The sequence below is a fragment of the Phascolarctos cinereus genome, unplaced genomic scaffold (assembly GCF_003287225.1).
Source record: "Phascolarctos cinereus isolate Bilbo 61053 unplaced genomic scaffold, phaCin_HiC Scaffold_6;HRSCAF=336, whole genome shotgun sequence".
Classification (NCBI taxonomy): domain Eukaryota; kingdom Metazoa; phylum Chordata; class Mammalia; order Diprotodontia; family Phascolarctidae; genus Phascolarctos; species Phascolarctos cinereus.
The window spans coordinates 439,282-445,826 of record NW_027556069.1 but is presented as its reverse complement, the minus strand read 5'-3'; the positions used below and the strand labels follow the sequence as shown (position 1 = coordinate 445,826).

The 6,545-nt window shown below is 37.4% G+C and overlaps 1 pseudogene; it reads right to left on the bottom strand.

The window, feature by feature from the left end:
• Positions 1-2,348: 2,348 nt before the first annotated feature.
• Positions 2,349-5,230, bottom strand: LOC110202233 (NEDD4-like E3 ubiquitin-protein ligase WWP1; annotated as a pseudogene).
• Positions 5,231-6,545: the final 1,315 nt, after the last annotated feature.

Genomic DNA, 6,545 nt, shown 5'->3' with positions numbered 1-6,545 from the left:
GTTAGTTCCTTTACATTGAGTTCTTTTTCTTTTTCTGAGATGGGGTTTTTAAGATTTCTACTTGGTTTCTATCTGTTTGGTATTTGGCAATTTTGAAAGTCCTCCTCTTTGTCTTTTGTATTCTCGGTTTTGTTTTTTTGTTTTAGCATGTAACTGTAACTGATTATTTTTTTTTTACTTTTTCTGGTTTTGTTGTGATTTTCCCTTGCTCTTTGGCTAATTTGTTGCTTATATTTTATGCCTATTTAACCAGATTGGTGAATCAGTTAGCAAATTTTCATTAAGCACCTACTATGTTCCAGGCACTCTGCTAAGTGCTGGGGATGTGAAAAAAAGCAAAGGAACAAACAAAAAGACAGTCCCTGGCCTCAAGGAGCTTGCAATGTTTTGGCAAACAGCAGTGTTGAAAAGGAAGCTGAAAAACTGGGGTTGGGGTTAAGGGGGCTGGTGAAGTAGGCACCCAAGCACAGCCCAAAGAGTGCAAGCTGGTGGGAAATGAAGAGATGGCTGGCCCAGAGCCCTCTGGAAATGGGGGAGTTCCTTGCTCTGCAGCTCTCCACTCTTAGGTGTGGAGAGTACTGTGGCAGTGTGAGTGCCAAAGCTGATGAAGTCCCCCTGGATGATGAGTTTCCTGATAGGAAGTTTCTTGGGGCCTGGTGGTCTCCAAGGCATGCAGGATGGTGGGAGATTTTACTAGTCTTTTCTTTCTTTTCTTTTTTTTGGGGGCTTTTTTGTGAGGCAGTTGGGGCTAAATGACTTTCCCAGGGTCACACAGTAGTAGTCTTTTTAAAGAACCAATTTTTAGTTATCATTTCTGTGGAGATTTCATTGTTTTTTGCTTTGTTTCCAATTTATTTACTTCTCTAGTTTCTGGAGGAGTACAATACCAGACCAAAGCTTTCCTTGATGATTTTAATGAAGTTGTTCGATTTTAAAGTTATGTGTTCGATTTCTAATTTTCTAAATTTATATTCAGTTGGTTAATCTTCTCTTTTTCTATGTTTGTAGGGTTATGATTTTCTCCCTGAAGCCTCCTTTTAGCTGCATCTGATAAATTTGGGTATGTTGTTTGATCATTATCATATTTTTCACATAATTATTATTTTTAATATATGCTTATTTAATTCAGATGTATAGAATTTTACATAAAATTGAAGAGGGAGGAAAACATTTAAAGAGTAATAGAAAATCATTAGTTTTTTAGTTTAAGTATTCAAAAACTTATGTAACTGTTGATTGCTTTGGATTTATGTAACCAAAACTTGGAACATAAAAAAGTAGTGAAAGTTCATATTACCTTTCACATATTTCTAAATATCAAATTACATCAGTTTACCATGAACCTAATTTGAAGCATAATCAAAGATTAAAATGAAACAAAACAAAAGACCTCTAGGAGTAACAGAATTTCTTTTAAAAACAAATTGAAAATTACCTAGCATCCCAAGTTTATAAGTAAACAAAGTTTCATGCTACTCAATGAGTTGCATCCAGTTCCTGTAATAAACTGTTAAGTGGCATCAGTGTATAGTATTCACTTTATTGTATGTGACTTTTATGTAGGTAAAGGTTTCATTCATTATTTTTGCTACATCATTAAAGTAGCAGAGAGGGGTTAACCTCAACTATTATACTTATTTAAAAAATAAGTTGATAGAATTAGGCATCTGTCTTCAGAAAAGGCAGCGGAATTTTTCTATGTGCCCTGGATAAGTGTTGCTCTAAGTCTTCAATACCGTCCTGAACAGCCATGCAATTAAACAACTTTGGGAGATATTGCATAAGATAGAGCGTGGAGCAGTTTGCTCATTTTTGTTTCAGGCTAATATAGCCAAGGTAAAGCACATCCAGATCTTTTTTGTGGTTTTAATGTTTCATATACTTAGAACTCTATAAAACTAGAGCCATTAGTAGATAAGTATATGTACATATATATATATATGTATATGTATATATATACATATATACATATACATATATATATATACGTATATATGTATATATATACATATATATACATATATATATACGTATATATATGTATATATATATACATATATACGTATATATATATGTATATATATATATATTAAATAAAGTCTCTTGTCTGCTTCAAAATTTAAGGGTGATTTGTTTTTTACTGGTCAGTCATCTCAAGGGGTCAATAAATAAAAGCAAAAAAGGCTGAACTGTTTTGCATATCTTTGTGGAAGAATGTAGAACATTTACACTTTTAGAGTTCAAGAAAGGTCACTGTATGGACTGAACAGCTTATATACAACATCTGTGCAATTTTAATTAGCTTGAGTATTTTAATGCAAGAGCTCCTCTTGGACAAGAAGCCACAGTTATTCCTGTCCAAGTCCCTCTGTCTCTTGTATTGCAAAAAGTAGTTTCTCCGTTAGCTGTTCGCTTTTATATGGTGGTAGATCCAAATGATTAAAGCATGTATGACTTCATGGTAACCGGTTTTTTTTTTTTGGCCAACTTTTTCAATGCAAAACTTCTGAAGACCATTACTCCCCATGAGCTTAGCTAATCTTTGTAAGGGTAGTTGGCAGGTTCCAGTGACAAACTGCATTAGACACATTCTAACTGCATTGTCTGTCTCTTTCACAAACTACCAGAACCAAATGATCTGCTTGCTATTTCTTGTATAATGTTGATATACAGTATTTCTCTGCCAGTCTGCTAAATAGACTTCTTGTATGCCACACAACATTAGCCCCAATTCTTTTTCATCAAAGTACTGAAGCCATTGAAGGGGAACAACTTCATTAAAATCATCAAGGAAAGCTTTGGTCTGGTCTTGTACTCCTCCAGAAAAACGCCATTCTGCCATCAAACCAATATATTCTTCTTTGTTCTCCTCAGTCACCCGGATATTAGGACCTCCCAATTTCAGATCATGTGAAATTACTTGCCTCAAAATTTCCATATCAACTGAAAAATACATTTCCAGCACACATTCTTCAATGTTGTTGTTTCTTATCCAGATGAGGGAGTTATAGAATTCAGTATCAATAGATTCCAGATCTTTAATAGTAAGCTTCTTACTTAGCTTATGCTTGTAGAATGGCAAAGAAAAACCAGTATCAGTAAACTTTCTGTAAAACAGTGCCATAGCAATAAAGCATCCAATGAAAAAGAGATACGAAAGATGATCTGGATTGATTGTTGATGCTGGATTAATCTGAAGGCAGTTATTGCTTTTTCTAGCATACTCAAACAAACAATGCATAGGATTCAGCTCTTCATGGGAAAGCAAAACAAAAAAATTCTCTTGCCAGGACACCGTAATTAAGTCCTTCTTTTCCCTTGAATATTACATACAATGTCCTCCTCAAATCATAGCATTTTAGAGCCATGATGTGTCAGAAAGAGTCTTCAAGCAGTGTCTGTTGGGACACATTGATTTTCACATGGCTGGGTAGTGCATTAGACTGGCACAAATAATGGAAGTGTGCAAGTTCACTAAAGCTGCACTCATAAGCAATTTGTGGGTCTTCCATTACAGAGGATTTCTCAGTATGAGGATCCTTAAATGTCATTGTCTCTGCATTATGATTGACAAAATACTTAAGACCTTCTCTAGTACATTTGATTTCCCAGCCCTCTGGAAGGGGACTTTCAGGCAATAAACCTTGAGTTCTTGGGTCTTCCCACTGTGTTGTTTCTGTGTTATGATGGACAAAATAAATTCTGTTATTTGAATCTACTCTTTTTTCCCAACTGGGTGGGAAAGAACCAAGAGGATCATTTTCTGTTGGTAACATTGAAGCCAAGTAGAGGTATAGTCAGTTAAATTGTTGCATAGCTTCTTGGAGTTGGTTACACTGAGACTTCCGTTGTTCAAAGTTTCTGAGTGGTCCCATAGTAAGTTGCTGCCATGTTGTTGTTCTGGTGCTATGGTCCACATAATAAACTTCCACGATCATCAACTCTTCTTTCCCAACTGGTGATAAAGGCTGTGGTCTCTCCCATGTTGTAGTTTGTGTGTTATGATGAATGTAATAGGTCCTATCATGAGGATCTTTTCTCTGTTCCCACCCTGGTGGCAAAGGTTCTGTAATGGAATTTCTAAGTTATTGCCTTATAGGCTCTTCAGGTACATTAGAAGATTGTCTTAGTTTGGCAACTTCAATAGCAGAACTATTTTTAAAATTAGAGGCAGAGTCTACAATATTTAAAACTTCATATACCATTTCTGCACTGGTTGAACCAAAGTACGCACTATTTTCAGAGCACTCAGGAATTTCTTGAATTATAAGATCTGTAGTAGTAGTAGTAGTAGTAGTAGTAGTAGTAGTAGTAGTAGTAGTAGTAGTAGTAGTAGTAGTGCAATTAGTAGATGTGGGAGTTTCTTCAGAACTTATTACAGCCTGAAGAGCAGGTGCGTTATCAACTGCTGCAGATGAAGACAATTCTCTATTAGCAATGTTACTGGCAGACTGAGATGTAAGTGGTTTTGAAGCTGGTGTACTTTTAGGTCTGGTTGCAATATGAGGAGATGAGGGTGTGCTATCTCCATTAAGCACATGTATGCAGGATGAATTTTGTACTACCGAGTTTGTAGACGTATGGTTATCTATTCCATTAGCAACTTCAATGGCAGATCTGGTTACAGTACTTGCTGAAGTTTCTCTGTTTTCATACATGGCAGCACTATTCTGCTGTACTTCTGTGGCTGCTGCTGGAGGGCAATTTGTTAGTGTTTCTTGCTGAACCACCAATCCATCAAGCACAACTATCAGTTCACCAGTTTGTATTATTCCACTCTTGTTTTCCAAGGAGAGTTTTATTTGTTCTTTCACTCTTTCCAATTTTCTATTGTTTATTTTAAGAGCTTGTCTCAAGTCTACTGCTGCTTTTCCTGATGACTCCACACTCTAAATTCCCATGTGGTCTGAGGTGGCACATTCACAGTCAATTGTTCATTCCACTTTGGATTAGATGAACTACTAGATTTTGCTGTTTTCTTAATTTCTCCATCTACAGATAATTCTGCTTAGATATCTGTTCCAAACCAGTTCTTTTTTCTTTTCAGTTTGGCACTAGAAACAGTCACCTGAAGCTGTGGTCTTCCATTGGGGTTATTACTAATATCAGAGTGTGGTGAAGCTGTGGCCATTTCCCAGTGTTCAGTTTTAGCCAAAACTTCTGGGGTGAAGCTAAAGTAGTCCTCAGGGGAGAAATCATATCCCCATGGTCACACAGTAAGTACTGGAGGTAGAATTCAAAAGAAGGCCTCTTCTGACTCCAAATCCAGTTTTCTTTCCACTATACCATGCTGCCTCTTCAAGGATAAACGAATTAAAGGGGAGAGCTGGTATTTAAACCCAAATCTTCTCCAAGAACAGCAGTTTCTTCTCCCCCAGGCTTGCGGCCAGTCTGCCTCCCTCACCTGCATGCCTGCCTGCCAAGGAGGTGGCTGTGGCTCTCATGCCTCTCCTCTTTGTTTAGTAGCCGATAGCGGGTCTCCTCACCCCTTGGAAGGGAGGATTGCAATCTTCCAGTGGCAGCCACACCAGAGTCGGCCCCCAAGCAGTGCAAGCTGCCTGCAGCCACATGGACCCACAAACAGGGGAGATCACCAGGGCCCCCTTTACTGCAACCCAACCTTCAGCCCCAAACCACACACCGCCTGGGTCCAATCACACCTTTTTCAAATAATTATTAATAGTTTCTTTGATTTGTCCTTTCACCCAATCGTTTTTTAGAATTTCACTGTTGTCTCCATGTGGGCCTGTGTCTCTTGTTTGTGGTCCCTAAATGGAGCACAGTTTAATGGCTGTTTTTTCCCCCATTTATTATTATTTTATTTTTCCCAATTTCATGCTAAGATAGTTTTCAACATTCACTTTTACAAGATTTTGAGTTTCACATTTTTTTCTCCCTCCTTCCCCTCCCCCCTCCACAAGATGGCATGCAATCTCATACAGGTTATACATGTACAATCATATTAAACATAGTCCCGCATTAGTCATGTTGTGACAGAAGAACCAGAACAAAATGGGAAAACCATGAGAAAAAAGACAGAAAATAGTGTGCTTTGATCTGTATTAAAACTCCACAGTGCTTTCTCTGTATGTGGGCAACATTTTCTTTAATGAAGGGCATGGAATTTTCTTAGATAATTACATTGTCGAGAAGAGCTAAGTCTATCATAGTTGGTCACCACAAGATGTTACTGTTACTGCGTACAATGTTCTCCTGGTTCTGTTCACTTCACTTAGCATTGATTAGTGTAAGTCTTTCCAGGTTTTTCTGAAACCTTCCTGTTCATCATTTCTTATAACACAATAGTATTCCATTGCATTCATATACTACAACTTGTTCAGTCATTCCACAATTGATGGGCATCCCCTCAATTTCCAATTCTTGACCACCGCAAAAAGAGCTGCTATAAACATTCTTGTACCTATGGGTCCTTTTCCCATTTTTATAATCTCTTTGGGATACACACCTAGGAGTGGTATTGCTGAGTCAATTTTTATAGCCCTTTGGGCATAGTTCCAAATTGCTCTCCAGAATGGTTGGATTAG